This window comes from Ictalurus punctatus, chromosome 11 (genome assembly GCF_001660625.3).
Source record: "Ictalurus punctatus breed USDA103 chromosome 11, Coco_2.0, whole genome shotgun sequence".
Taxonomy (NCBI): domain Eukaryota; kingdom Metazoa; phylum Chordata; class Actinopteri; order Siluriformes; family Ictaluridae; genus Ictalurus; species Ictalurus punctatus.
This window is the reverse complement of record NC_030426.2, coordinates 5,709,073-5,725,345: the sequence shown is the minus strand read 5'-3', so window position 1 is coordinate 5,725,345 and position 16,273 is coordinate 5,709,073. Positions and strand designations below refer to the sequence as shown.

Here is a 16,273-nt window from a genome sequence, read left to right as displayed (position 1 = left end):
AGCAGTCATGTTGGCCAACTGAGGAAGTAAAAAGATGATGCCTATGAAGTTGATTATATATGAAACAGATATAACATCTCAGATGCTGGATTCGATAGTGGTGCATTTTGCTTATGCATGCATTATGCAAAACGTTGTGGTTGAGATAAAACAGGCACAAAGCACAGCACATCAGCAGTAAACCAGCACAGACCCACTACAATCAAAGAACCTTTTTTTAGTCACTACATGCACAGCTAGGAGAGAAGTAGAAAACAATTTACGTTACATTACATTCATGGCATTTGGCTGATGCCCTTATCCAGAGCAACTTACATTTATCTCATGTTTATACAACTGAGCAACCGAGGGTTAAGGGCCTTGCTCAAGGGCCCAGCAGTGGCAGCTTGGTGGGATGTGAACTCATGACCTTCCAATCAATAGTCTTAACCACTGAGCTAAATTGTAATATAATTTAAAACTGCATTTGTTTCAATGCGCTTCAGTGTCTTGCAATAGTATTCACCCCCCTTAAACCTTTTTGGAGTGTTATAACCAGGAAGTGATATAGAATTCTGTCATGAAACTAAACAAAATAGCCCATAATATTGAACTAGGTGGAAATCAATATAGTTTGCAAAATTTATTACTAATAAAAAACATAAAAGTTTCACAAGATTGCATAGGTTTTCACCCCAGTTGCTGTGAAACTGCTAAGTCTGTTGTGATGTAACCAGTTACCGCCATCTGCTGAATGAGTCTTAAACTCATTCATTACGGAAAACGTGTTGAAATTTGTAAACCATATGGCCGCCACATGCCAATCAATTCTAGCAGGGTGAAGCTTAATTTATCAAAACTCCCCATGGATGGTTGCATGGATTCTTAATCTTAATGACAAGATTCTTTGTATATCTGCAAAAGCTGGGGTGTGGTCATCCTAAGGGGATGTAAATCCAGTTGACTGAAATTCAGTACATTGCAATATTGTGCTATGATGGCTGTGTTAGTTCAAAAACATCAACCATCAGCCAATCAGATTTCAGCAGTCATTACAAAGGGTTAGCACTGAGTTACCATCACAAAACTTGAACAGTAAATTCATTTATGTTCTCAATATTGTTCTATGCAACTCAATATAGCTCATGCAAAAACTGGCCATTGGGAGCACTGTTTGCGAAAAGTACTTGGACTCCACAGATTGCCACCTGTGCCTTTATTTATTATTCTTCTCTACTATAATTTATTGTGTAGCCAAAAGGTACTTGGTACAAACATGATGCCTCCTGACACGTGGGCAAGAACGAGGAGCCCAGTTGGCGTCATTGTGACACTAGAATACATTATTTTAGGTTTCTGGCTCATATCTCATGAACCATTAACCATACTAATCAGGACGCAGGAGTCAGGTTGGCCTTTGAGGAATTTATTAACAGATCAGCAGTTCAGTCCAGAGAGTACATCTCAACTCTGATAATGAAGGTGTGTGTGTGGTAAAAACTAACATTAATAATAACATTAACAGAAGGAGGAATTGTATAAAAGCAACACAACACAGGAAACAGCGTTGGCAGAAACAGCTAAGGTTACAATATAATGATACCCCAAATCAACACAATAAAAATGAAAGGTCATACATGTTAATGATGTATGAAAAAGATACACAAACACAATTCACATTCCTGTATAAAGTTTATCTGCAAACAAACACTATCAAAGCTCATGGTTTTGTTTTTTTCCCAACATTTTTTTCTGTTTTGCACATTTCCTCATCAATATTCCGGCCTAGGAACCTTATGTTTCTTTTGTACAATTTACATTTACCATTGAGCATAACACCAGCTCTTCGTATCTTTTTGAGTAATACAAAGAATCACTGATCATGCTGATGAATGTCATCCAGGTGGCATAAGACACCATTCAACCTCTCCAAGATTTGTTTGTTTTTGAAATTGTTCTGGTGCCAAAAAAGCTCCAAAGCACAGATGACTGAAACAGAACCTTTCCAACAGGGTTATAAAACTAAAACGTGGTTTAAAAAATAAATAAATAAATAAAAAATACTTTGCACCTTCTAGTTGGCCCAATGTGTGTTTAACAGAAAGAAGTAATTTTCTCCCATCTAGCTGCTGTTACATCACGAGACGTAAGGGAGATTAGGATGGATGCAAGTGCAGTTAACAGTTTTATTAAAGGAGACAAAGGCAGATAAATCCAAATCATAATCCAAAACGTAGTCAAGACAAAGTCAAAGGGTCTGGCGATCGGCAGACAGGCATAAACGGGGCAAAGCAGGAATCAAGGTCGCAGTCACAGAAAACAGTCAAGACACAAAACAAAAAACATTAACTATGACTATGAACTGGGAGCGGAAAAACCAGCGTGGACTAAATGAACTAATCTAACGTGAAACTAATTATATAACTATATCTAACAAGGAACATAATTAATCTAATGTATCTTATCTAATACTCCGCGCAGTGTACTGTGAGGCGCACAGTATATAAGCAAACATAATCAAGGTTAAGTGCTGATGGCTGACACCAATCTAGACACATGCTCGAACAACAGCCAAGAACAGGGAGAAGACAAAACAGAAACATAACAAATGCACGTGTCCATAGTAAACAATGTCATGGTTGTCAACATTCGAAGAACGTGCGCTCCCGCACCTTGCTTGTGCACACGCTCACGCGCCCTCATGCTCTCCAGCGCGCTGCCTAAAGGGGAAACCGTGACAGCTGCATTACTCAGTGTATATTCAGCCCAGATGGGGGGACAGGACAACACCAAATGGTTGGTTGTTCCACCTTCAAAAACACCCCTTGCTGCTCTATATACTCTAGTTCCTGTTTCACTTGTGACTTTAGGGGCAGTGGGATACTATGGGTAGGCAATGAAAAAGGATTGGTGTCTGACTTAAGAGCAAATTTCAGTTTGCTTTGAAAACTTTTTTGGGGAGGTAGTGCCTCTTCACTGACTTGGAGTTCAGGCTTATGTCAATACTGGCAACTACACCTAGTGCCTGCATTGCCCAGTAAAAAAGCCTTCAGACCTGACACAATGTAGAGGTCCTGGATTGTCCTTTTATGGTTATTGAGACAGTTCTCCTTTACAAGTTATATATGGATTCCTTCATTTCTCCAGAAGTTCACCATTTATGTGTGAGTAAAATGCCAAAGAGTTTTGCAAACCATGCGTGGTCAAATCAGCCAGGCATCACCAAGTGATGCTAAAAAGTGTATACACAGGGTAGAGACATAGAAGGAAAAATGCATTCAAAATATATTAGCTTATGGAGGTTTATGCAGCACCTGGAAAATATAGGCAATTGCATAATCTTCCTACTTATTTCCTTCTGCAAATCTTTAAGTGTGAGGTCCACTAATAAGGATGTTGGAGCTGTCAAAATGACTGAATAAGATCCCTCATAATGGGCAGTTAATGACCCAAAGATGCAAATTCAACACCAAGTCAAGACTGAGTCCAAATGAAAGCGAGACGGAGTTAAGCCAGACAAAAAACAGTGGCCTTAGGGTTTTGAGGGCCCCTGGGCTTGAACCATTATTAGGGATCTATACATACACCACAACAGGAATATACGACTACTCTGGAGAGAGACAGAGAGTCAAAGTCAACCCTTATACAGAAGATGCTCACGTACAACACCTTGTCTGGAACAGCATCCCCCTTCCTAAACACTCTCCTTGAGGCTTACGTTCCCTCACACAATCTGCAATCGGTTAACGACCGACGCTTAGTAGCGCCTACTCAGCGTGGCTCAAGGTCCCTTTCCAGAAACAAACAGTTAAAGACCCACATCTTCCGTGAACACTTAACTAACTCCTAACCTGCCAAGCCCCCAATTTATTTTAAAAAAATAATAATAAAAAATAAAAAACAACTTACACTGGCTCTTACACCTCTACTCTGCGCACTTTGCTTCTCTAGAACTTAATTAAAAATCTTCTATTATAGCGCTTCTTGTATTTTTCTCTGCGTAATATATCGTTTTGCTTGTATTTCCCCATTTGTAAGTCACTTTGGATAAAAGTGTCTGCTAAATGAATAAATATAAATGTAAACAGAAACCAAAGCAGAACAACCTGAAGGAATTTAGAAACAGAGAGTCATGTGCAATGGAAAATCTTAACGTCATACTTAATAGCTATAATAAGACAAGTATATAAAGGTGAAAAAAGTTATCGAGAAAGAGAGAGCATGTAAAAGAGAACAGAGAGATTACTGTGGAAGCAAAGCAAAAAAAAAAAGACCTGCAGCTATATTAACACCTATAACACAAAAGATGTCCAACAGTGCATAGAGGTGTAGTATAATCTAGACATTATGTACAGCCTGTTTTAGAGCAACATTGTCAACCTTGCAGATAAAATCAGGGTGACATGGGATTAGCTGACAATTTCTGAAATAATAGCAAGTACTCAGCAACCCTGATATGTTAAGTGTATCCAATTCATTTTTTCACTATTTCTAAGTCAGTATCAATTACTAATATTTAAAATCTGTTGAATGTTCAAGTTTGTTGTACAAGTTTTGTAGCTACTGATTTCTGGAAAAATTAGTTAGCCAAGGATATTTGAGGCTACAGTCCAGTCAGTTGGGCCCACCCACTGCTGACAAAAAGAAAAAGTATTTGGGTGAGCAAAGCAGAGAGAGTTCTTCCCTTTCCATGTGAACATCTACTTTCCTCTCACGGTTGTAGTTTACCACGCTTTTTATGTGCTCAAAATATGTTCTTGCGCATACAGAAATTTGACAGTAAGCATACTTACCATGAACATTAACAGCACAACATAATTTAAAAAAATCATCTTACCTAAGACTAAATATTCCACAAAGCTGTCACGTCAGTGTCCTCCCTCCTCCCTGTGTCCCTTACGTATCCATGAGCACACAAATTGCTCAGGATTGAACTTTGTAAGCGGTCGGACCCACTATGTTCAGAAACATCAGAGAAGAGATAGTGGGGATGAGAAGGGATTCATGCTGCGAGCTACCAATAAGATTGATTTTTGGAAAAACCCTGCTCGCGCTACACTGGACATAGTATGGTGTTCACAGTAGCCAACAACTGCCTCAGTCCTTCTCAGTCCTTTTTGTCTATTTGAGTCCCTGTACTCCCTAAAAGCCTGAATGACTGTACATGGGCTGTTAACTCTATTTAAATCAGGCAGTCAATCACACTTTCAAAGCCATGCGCAGGTTGACAATGTTTAGCCTTGTAAGTGCTTCTAAAACCTTCCTCAATCAGGCTATAGCGTCATCACTGCTAGTCGTGGGAACGGTCAGTGAAAGGAATTCTCTTATAACATGTACTCTCTTATATTATGAACTGCTATTAAGACACCTTAGATACAGGGAATACTGGGTTATAGTTGCTGTTTGTGTGTCTCTGTGCTATCAAATACCTATGATGAATGTATTCATTTAATTACCTCTTTGAATAAGCTGATTAACTGTCATCCTTTATTATAGCTGACACATGTATTTTCTATATCTTGAAAAGACTTATTTTCGTAGTGTGCTGTGTGTTTTGTCTAAATCTGTCTAGCACCTGCACAAGTAGAAACCCGCCTACTACGCAATGCTGTTATCTATGTGTATAAATACTCCTGTTCTAGACGAAATAAACTGGATGTCTCTGTGAACAGCATGTGTGTCAGTGTGTGTGTTCATTTAGACTCCACAGGCCTGAATACCCTGCGGTAAACCACACTTTCTCGCTCATAGCACAGAACTAAGAGTTAAGAGAAATAAAAGGCTGACGGAGGACTGAAGGACATAATCTGAGATTCCTTTGTCTCTAACAGTCAGCAAACTGCTTCATCAGTGACCTGCTGCTGCTCACTCTCTTGGACTCTTGCCTTATAGAATCTTGTTTGTGTTCTTAAAAAATGCTGGTAATGATAACGGATTTCTTTTCGCAATGACACACTCTACAAAGCATGCTATGTAACTGTAGGCTTCGCTTCATGACAACGAATTCAGGTGAACTTTGATCTTGAAATGATTATGTTATGTAAAAGAGGCTATTGATTGGATAGTTGCAACATTTTCTATTGCCTTTTTTTGTTGTTCTATTTGACTTTTCGTGAATTAAAAACAAACTATTTATTTTGATAATATTGCTGCGGGAGACTTTACATCCATCTGCAGAGGTGTCGGATCCACAAGAAAAGGTTCAGGAACACAGGTGTGCGATATTTTAGAGGCACCGATACAGCTCAAATTAAGCTCTGTAACTACTGCAACTTACACTAAGATCCAAATCAGACAGAGAAAATTACTTGATTCATATATCCAAAGTATTAATGATAGCAAAGGCTCCTACAACAGGCACTTTTAAATTTAGAACATTCAGTTTCAAGATAAACACTAATAAAAATTACTTTAGTGAATGTTCTTAGAGAATTTGAATTCTGTATTGCAGTAGAAACCCCAATCGATGCTTACACTTACAACTCCTTCATAATAAAGTGTACATCAGTCCCATTCATGTTATCCCCCTATCTATATACAGGAGAAATAAGTCACAAGCATACTTCCACGAGGGCTTTACTCGAATCAATTGTCAAAAATACAACAATATACACATACCAAACATTTGTACAAAACAGTAAACCTAAAATACATTAAGACATTATTTAAGTAAAAGTACAAATAAAAGTATGCCTTTCATGTCCACATGTTCAAAATACAGCTAAACACAAGCTAGCGCTGTTCTGGTTTTCAGTACAAGGCACACACGACAAAACTTACTCAAAAACTATCAGAAACAAAATATAAGTACATTACAATATGTCAGCAAGTTAACACAGATAAAACAGTTGAATTAAATATGCACAACATACCTATATAGAGGAGAAATAAGTCACAAGCATGACGAACGGTGTTACTTCCACGAGAGCTTTACTCGAATGGAAAATTACCGCTTTTCCTCCAGGTATGTGGGCGGAGACTAAAGCAATCGATCCCAGAGTGGCTCCCAGGATTCAGACCATCCTAATAGATGACTGATCAGCAGTATACTTACTTGAATTGTCAATGTTTTAACACATTAAAATGGAACAACTGCGAAAAAATAAACACTCTTAACTCTCTTTTTTTAAACATTTGACCGTTTAACTTGTTACACTCTCCCCTACAAAATAAATGTCGTCTCGACATTAAATCAATCAAACAATTGTCCTTTAAACAGTCTCTCAAGAACTTGACACTGGAAATCCTCTTCTGTACTTAGGTCAAAGGTCAGAGTTCAAATATGTCAACAGTCCATATTCACAGTCCATATCTGTTGACTGGCTACTGTATAAACAGTCCATAAAGAGTCTTTGCACATACTCTTGATCAACAGTCCATCGGTTTCAAAGATTTGTGCAGTCTGCAAATTCAAAGTTCATTTCAACAGCCCGTGAAAACAGTCTATGAAAACAGTCCATTAGTAGTTCATGGTTCTATTTCAGTATGTCACGTCTGTAAACTCACATTTGCTGGAGTCCATACATACAGGGTGGCTGAAGGTAGTATGGCTGCAAGGGTGGCAACCATGGGACCAGACCTGGTGCACGGTAGAAAGGCAACAACTGCGGCTGTGGCCGGATAGTATTTCAGGACGGAGTACCCAGTTGATCGTAGGTGATGCACCTTGGCGGGTGTCTCTCTCTCTGTGGTAGCTGGTAGGTCAGATCCTCAGGTTCAGCAGCACTTGATGTAGGAGAGGCATCTGGTGAATCAGGCAGATTCTTTGCAGGTACGTTCATCTCCTCATCCGGCACGTTTTCAGGTGTGATGAGCTCTTCCGGCTGATCTCCAATGAGAGGCTGGGTTGGCATGGCAACGGGGACTGCTAGTTCAACTCTCTGTTCTACTGGTTCAGGCTCATGTTCAGGATGTCTCTCTTGCTTAACATGTCTCTCAGTAGCTACTGCTGGTGGTGTGGGGACCTGAATTGGCTCATAATGAAGGTCATATTCATCTCCACTGTCTTCATCTGAGTCTTCTGGCTGTGCCACATGCGTGTGCCTTCTTTTCTGTTTACTTTTGTCATTTTTAGTTATTTCAGGCTGTGTCTCAAAAGGTAAATGATCACAGGACATGAGCAGGTTTCTATGCAGGACCCTGGAACGTCCCTTACCCTTTTCTGGTCTCACTTCATAGATCGGCAGATCAGATCCCATTTGTCTCACCAATGTGTGAACTGTATTTTCCCAGTAGTCACGGAGTTTACCTGGTCCTCCTCTTGGTGTCAGGTTTTTGATCAGGACCCGCTCACCAGGCTGTAGCACTGAACTCCTCACTTTGGTATCATAATACCTTTTACTCCTCTCAGCAGCTTTCTGAGCATTCTCATTTGCAATTGCATATGCTTCCTCCATACCCCATTTCCATTTCTCCACATAGTCTGGTTGTCTGGATCCTGACTCTGTGTACAGTCCGAACAGCATGTCAACTGGAAGCCAAGGTGATCTCCCAAACAGCAGATAAAATGGTGAGTAACCTGTCACTTCGCAACGGGTACAGTTATAGGCATACACCAGTTTGTTCAGAGATTCTTTCCAGTTTGATTTCTGTGTTTCAGTCAGCGTCTTAAGCGTTTGCAACAATGTCCTGTTTATCCGCTCCACTTGGCCATTCCCCATCGGGTGATATGGTGTTGTTCTGGACCTGGTCATGCCACTGAGTTTCTTCAAGTGAGTGAACAACTGATTTTCAAACTCTCCCCCTTGGTCATGATGAATGCGGGAGGGAAACCCAAACTTGAGAGCAAAGTCATTGAAGATGAGGTTTGCGGCAGTTTTCCCTGACTTTGACGTGGTGGCATATGCTTGAACAAAACGGGTGAAATGGTCAACAATGACAAGGATGTACTTGTATCTACCTTTGCATCGGTCGAGATGGAGGAAATCGATACATACAAGTTCAAATGGCTGTGTCATCACAATATTGTGAAGGGAGCTCTCATTTCATGGCATGGCTTTTTCTGCTTGAGACAGGTGCAGGCTTTTGTCACATAGTGCTCAATGTCCGACTGCATATACAGTGCATCTCGGAAGTATTCACAGCGTTTCACTTTTCCCACATTTTGTTATGTTACAGCTTTATTCCAAAATGGATTAAATTCATTATTTTTCTCAAAATTCTACAAACAATACCTCATAATGACAACATGAAAGAAGTTTGTTTGAAATCTTTTCAAATTTATTAAAAATAAAAAACAAAAAATTCACATTTACATAAGTATTCACAGCCTTTGCTCAATACTTGTTGATTTTTGATATTTGGCCCCAATCACAGCCTCAAGTCTTTTTGAGAATGATGCTACAAGCTTGGCACATCTATTTTTGGGCAGTTTCTCCCATTCTTCTTTGCAGGACCTCTCAAGCTCCATCAGGTTGGATGGGGAGCGTCGGTGCACAGCCATTTTCAGATCTCTCCAGACATGTTCAATCGGGTTCAAGTCTGCACTCTGGCTGGGCCACTCAAGGACATTCACAGAGTTGTCCTATAGCCACTCCTTTGTTATCTTGGCTGTGTGCTTAGGGTCGTTGTCCTGTTGGAAGATGAACCTTTGCCCTAGTCTGAGGTCCAGAGCGGTCTGGAGCAGGTTTTCATCAAGGATGTCTCTGTACATTGCTGCATTCATCTTTTCCTCGATCCTGACTAGTCTCCCAGTTCCTGCTGAAAAACATCCTCGCAGCATGATGCTTCCACCACCATGCTTCACTGTAGGGATGGTATTGGCCAGGTGATGAGTGGTGCCTGGTTTCCTCCAGACATGACGCTTGCCATTCAGGCCAAAGAGTTCAATCTTTGGTCTGAGGTGCCTTTTGGCAAACTCCAGGCGGGCTGTCATGTGTCTTTTACTGAGGAGTGGCTTCTGTCTGGCCACTCTACCATTCAGGCCTGATTGATGGAGTTCTGCAGAGATGGTTGTTCTTCTGGAAGGTTCTCCTCTCTCCACAGAGACACGCTGGAGCTCTGTCAGAATGACCATCAGGTTTTTGGTCACCTCCCCGACTAAGGCCCGTCCCCCCCCCCGTTCACTCAGTTTGGCCGGGCGGCCAGCTCTAGGAAGAGTTCTGCTGGTTCCAGACTTCTTCCATTTACGGATGATGGAGGCCACTGTGCTCATTGGGACCTTCAATGCTGCAGAAATGTTTCTGTACCCTTCCCCAGATCTGTGCCTTGATACGATCCTGTCTCGGAGGTCTACAGACAAATTGGCTTGGTTTGTGCTCTGACATGCATTGTTAACTGTGGACATGCATTATTAACTGTGCACACACCTGTCTTATTTAGACAGGTGTGTGCATTTCCAAATCATGTCCAATCAACTGGATTTACCACAGGTGGACTCCAATCAAGTTGTAGAAACAACTTAAGGATGATCAGTGGAAACAGGATGCACCTGAGCTCAATTTTGATTGTCATGGCAAAGGCTGTGAATACTTATGTAAATGTGAATATTTTGTTTTTTTATTTTTAATAAATTTGAAAAGATTTCAAACAAACTTCTTTCATGTTGTCATTATGGGGTATTGTTTGTAGAGTTTTGAGGAAAATAATGAATTTATTCCATTTTGGAATAAGGCTGTAACATAACAAAATGTGGGAAAAGTGAAGTGCTGTGCATACTTTCCGGATGCACTGTAGGGCCAGAAGAAACATTCACGTACTAGAGATACTGTGCGGTCATCACCTTGGTGTCATGTTATTGTGCAGCTCTTCTGGTACTTTTCCTTTGTACTATTTTGGTAGGACCAACTGTTTGTGGGCTTTGGTTTTCCTATACAGAATGCCGTCACTGTCTACTGTCAGCTTTTCCCATTCTCTGAACAGGCATTTTGTCTTTGGGCTGAATGTGGCTTTAGCTCTCTAGCTAGCAGTTTGGAGCCTGACAGTTTACTATCTAGCACAGGACAGATGCATGGGTCCGATCTTTGTGCATCTCTTAACTTATATTTTGGTATAGGACTGACTGATGCAGTGGTTATCTCACTTTCGGTGGAGACTGACATACATACGTCTGAAAATGGCAGGGTCGCTTCCTGAACCTCAATGGCCTGAATGGTGGCAGCTATGGTGTCAGGTGGCAACTCCTCAGAACATTCTCTCATCAGTGACTCTGCATCCACTGGCATCAGTGACAAAGCATCTGCGTCACTGTTCTCGTTCCCTGGTCAGTACTTTATCGTGAAGTGAAAATCAGCCAACTCTGCAACCCACCTGGAAGTGGTTGCATTCAGTTTTGCAGTGGACAGGACATACGTGAGCAGGTTGTTGTCACTATACACAGTGAACGTTGGAGCATGGTACAAACAATCCCGAAACTTGTCAGTGACTGCCCATTTTAAAGCTAAAAATTCTAACTTGCCTGCATGATATTGGTAGTTCTTCTCAGCTGCTGTCAACGAGCGGTAGCCAGTCTCAGTTTGCCATCTTGTTTTTGAAACAATACTGCTCCCAAGCCTTGATGTGATGCGTCAGTGTGTACTGTAAACGGCTGAGTGAAATCAGGGAACCCTAACACTGGTGGATGGAGCAAAGAATCAATCAGCTGTTCAAGTGCCTGCTGGTGCTGGTCGGTCCACGTGATTGGCTTGTTTGAGGGCACAACATGAGTCATTTTCTTTGTTTTTGGTTTTCTTGTGTTTTCAGGGACCTCATTGGAATCTGCTTTCAAGAGATCGTACAAGTAACTGGCCTTTCTGGAAAAGTCTTTAATGTACTGCGTGTAGTAGGTGAGTAACTCAAGCATTTTTCTGAGCTGGCCCACATTCTGTGGTCTGATGTCTCTCAAGGCCCTAACTGCTTCAAAATCTGCTGGATCAACTCTACTTCCCTCTGCAGAGAGTATTCTCCCCAAATAACTGACTTCAGGTTTAAAGAAGTCGCACTTACTTGGTTTGAGTTTAATGCCATACTCTCTGAGGCGTTTCAACACTTTTCGCACATCCTCCACATGATTTTCAAAGCTTTTGCGGAAGACCATTGTGTCATCCAGATAAGGGATGCAGATGTCATCCCGGAGTCCTTCTAAACATTCCTCCATACAGCGTTGGAAAGCAGCAGGGGCATTCATGAGGCCGAAAGGGATGCATATCCACTCATAGAGTCCCCATGGAGTAACAAAAGTTGTCATTGGTCTGCTCTCTTCAGAAATAAATCCGTGGTGGTAAGCTTTTCCCTGGTCCAGGAGAGAGAACCAGGAATTACCATCCAAACTGTCCATGATGTCTTGGACCCGAGGGATGGGCTGGCGGTCAGGATGAGTCTTACAGTTCAGGTCTCTGTAATCTATACACAACCGAAGGGTGCCATCTTTTTTTCTCACACACACAACAGGGGAAGAATACGACGAGTTCGACTTCCTAACCCAGCCCTGTGCTATTAGGTCATGGAGGTAACCTTTCATCTCCTGGTACAGTGGCCTGGGTACTGACATGTATGTACGTTTGACTGGTTCTGGGACTTTGAGAGAGATTGCCATTTGCAATCTTTCAGTACAGCCAATATTGTTGTCTGATCTTGAGAAGGAATGACACTCTTCTCTGAGCATTTGTCTAACTATCTGTCTCTGTTCTTCTTTCAAGTAACTTTCAGCTACGGGTGAATCCCACTGTTCACTACCATTACATGGGACCTGGATGCTGGTGTGGTTCACGGTGGCTGGTGTTGAAGCCTTTTCAAAAATCTGGGCAGGTAACACAGTCATTACGGTTTGTACTGTGCCAATTACAGTGCGCCCTGGCAAAACAATGTCATGGTCAGTTGGGTTGGAAACATCAACAGTGATGACTGGAAAAACACCTTTCTTGACTCTGACTAGTGTGTCATAGAACTCAAGATCAACTGGCCACTGGGGGTTCAGATCTGGCTGAAACAACATGGTCATGTCATCTTTAAAATGCTGGGCAGCTACACAACACTCAATCTGAATGCTACTGTGTTTTGGTACTGTACCCATCTCTTTCTTTGTTTTCAGTGCATACTCATCTACCTGTTCTGCACTAACAGCCTGCATGAAAGCTCTCACCTTATTTCTTTTGAGACTTGGGAAAGATTTCTTCACAGTACTGTACTGTTTGCTCTTCTTCAGTCTTTGCCAAGATGTGCTCGGTGACATTAAAACCTATGATGGGATGGGACAAGTGACACCCTTTCATCACAATCATTGGAATCAACAGTTCATTGGCTTGGTTAGTTTCTGAAGCGAGCCGGAAGGTTGTCTCAATCCATCCCAGGTAAGGCATTTCAGTTCCATTTGCTGCAGTCAATGTGAGGTCAGGTGAGTCCAGGATTTCTGAAACATCTCTCAGTCTGAAGCTCGGTAAGTGTTCCTCTTTCCATTTTTCATCAATGACTGACACCTGGGACCCTGTGTCCCATAAAGCTTGGAGTTGGTGACCATTCAGATAGCATTCAACGAGACACTGGCTGCCAACTAGTGAGGTGATTTTTCGCAAATTGCCAACTGGAGCGAGGGGTGGCACGTAGTGTGCATTTTTGTCTTTGCAGGGAGACTTTCCATTGCCCTTGTCACATATAAGGTGAGTGCATTTCTTTTTGTGTTCAGTCCAATGTTGTTGTTGACATGCTCTGGAACAATACAGTGTCTCTTTACAGGATGAACATTGCTTCAGGTCCCATGGTGAATCTTTCTTGCCACAATTTGCACAGTTCTGGGAAGTTCCACTAGCTATGGTTAACACTCGTCCCTCAGTGGTAACCCTCTCTCATTTAAAGGAGCCTCTCTTGATGGTCTAACTCCTCTGATTTTCTACCCAGCTTGGAAATGTTCTCCACTCCCACATCGGTAGCAGTACGTACAATGTTCATTGGATCTGGTCTGTTGGCAGACAAAGCACCTACTTCGGACGTGAGCAGAGTGGTTAGTGTACAGGTGAGGGGCATACTGGGGCTGTGTTGGGGCCGGGGCTTGGGGCTGGCTCTGGCTGCTATAATACTGCTATTGGGAAACTGGCTGGGGGTCTCTGCCTGGCATCCTCGCTGAAGGTGGCCCATAGGACTGGGGATGAAACATAGGCTGTTGTAGTGTGTCCTTAATTGGAGCTATTTCTACACTAAGACCCTAAAGAGAAGCAACACCTGTCTTAAGTTCTGCTAACTCTGTCATCAATTCTGGTGGTACCTTAGCTCTAGCTTCTTTCACGGAGCACTTTGTAGGTGGTGGATCCTCTGACTGAAACACACTTACACTTGTAGCTGTCTGCGGGGTGCTATACCTCTTTTTATTTCTTTGTTCTGCCTCATTTGCACAGGCAATATTTAACGTTTAACATTTAATGTTTTTTTGTTTTGTTTTTTTGTTTCTGCTGGGCATTGGCTGAAGATTGGGTGTTTACTGGAGAGCCTGCAGTAGCTTGGTGCACAGAACCATTAACAGCAGCATTAACTGTAGTAGTCTGCATGACTCCAAATTTTTGCTGTTCACTTGCAATACTCAGTTCATCCATTTCTTTCGGTGTCACTGTCTCCTGAATGTCATGTTCAGTGTGTGCCCTTTCACTATCGATGCCACTTAACATATCTGCAATTTTGTCTTTCAATAGTAATAACTCTGACATCCCTTTGTCTTCTAGCTCTGCCACTTACTCTCTTTCAAGGTGCTTTTATTGGTGAGTCACCAATGAGATGTGTGATTTTCCTTTAACATCTGCTCTTTGTATGCCTGTTATGTTCAAAAAGTCACAGATTCCCAGTAAATTGTCTCTATTCAGGGTGTGCAACACTCCTCCTACCTCTTCCTGTAGCTCTTCCAGGGCTGACATGTTGACAGTGCAGGGGCCTTTAACTGTGTAGGACTTGATTCCAAACTGGTGGGACTCTACTGTCCCTGGTAATCTCTAACTGGCCTCAGGAAACGTGTACACGACCACCAGCTTACAGCTCTCCTTAAACAGCGACATATGCCTCACTGTAGCCTGCCTGTCTGAGCAGCAATCCCAGCGGTACAAGGCGAGGACCTGCACGTGTGCGTGTGCGTGCACACACACACACACACACACACACACACACACACATCAGAAACAAAATATAAGTACATTGCAATATGTCAGCAAGTTAACACAGATAAAACAGTTGAGTTAAACATGCACAATATAACCTATATAGAGGAGAAATAAGTCACAAGCATGACGGTCGATGTTACTTTCACGAGAGCTTTACTCGAATGGAAAATTACCACATTTCCTCCAGGTATGTGGGCAGAGACTAAAGCAATCGATCCCAGAGTGCAGGATTCAGACCATCCTAACAGATGATTGATCAGCGTTATATTTACTTGAATTATCAATGTTTTAACACATGGAACAACAAAATGAATTAACAAAATGGAACAGCAGTGAAAAATAAACACTCTTAACTCTATTTTTTAAACATTTGACAATTTAACTTGTTACATTCATATATATTTTACAATTAACCATGATACATAGCTGCTTCATTGATAAATTTAAGTTGTACAAGTGGTCTTACTCTTAAAAGAGGACAATTGTGGAATATTATTCAAACCATTCTTATAGCTTGTTACTGGTTAAATCTAGCTCAATGTTAGCTGGAGTATCTTAAGACAACTTTAGATATAATGTCTTAAAATTAGATTACTTTTTAATGCAAAAGATGCTTGACAAGATTATTTATATTTTTACACAAAAAAATAAGACTAATGCCCTAGCAAGGATTTATTTTACTTTCTTAAAGTTTCTTTTCATTATCATTTTTTATTTTATTTTTATTGGGTGAACCAAAACCAAAATTAAACAAAGGCGTAGTATTCATCAGTTTGTGCTAGGCGTTGATTTGGTTTAATCAGAATGTTCTGTTCTGTACATGGCCTGTAAAAGATGTGTGTTTAAAATAAATGTTAGGGAACATTTTAAATAGTTGCAAATACATTTACATTTAAATTTGTTTTATGTTCTTCAGACATCACGTGAACATATTAACCTTCTATGATGGCAAGGAAAAATTCCCTGAAATCCTCATCTGGGCAACACCGGATAGTGGGATTATGAATCATTTCTCTTTAATAATTGTGTACTATAGAGTCAAGCAGTGCTAAGTGTATACAAGCATCAGAGTCTTTTCTGATTTCATTAGTCTTTTCTGATTTCATTAGAGATTTAACTTTATGTTTCCCATATCAAAGTGAAGTTATTGACTTTGGATCTGCAGCCCATTATTCCCTTTTTTTTTTTTTTTTAATAAATCTTTCTACTATGAAATAGACATTTAAATAAAGGCTTTTAAA

The 16,273-nt window shown here is 41.0% G+C and overlaps 1 protein-coding gene across 3 annotated transcripts in view; it reads right to left on the bottom strand.

Annotated features, from left to right (window-relative positions):
• The window catches only part of LOC108272075 (TUB like protein 1), a 41,615-nt gene extending 32,516 nt beyond the window's left edge, over positions 1 to 9,099 (bottom strand). Inside the window, exons 1-2 of one of the 3 annotated variants that reach the window (XR_001813986.3) lie at positions 6,852 to 9,099; positions 4,817 to 4,934 (exon numbers count right to left, since the gene is read on the bottom strand). The gene's annotated coding sequence lies outside the window, so the exon portion shown is untranslated. The remainder of the gene's footprint in view (positions 1 to 4,816; positions 4,935 to 6,851) is intronic. The other 2 variants (XR_006983269.2, XM_017480234.3) reach the window with 2 other exon arrangements.
• Between the last annotated feature and the right edge of the window lie 7,174 nt (positions 9,100 to 16,273).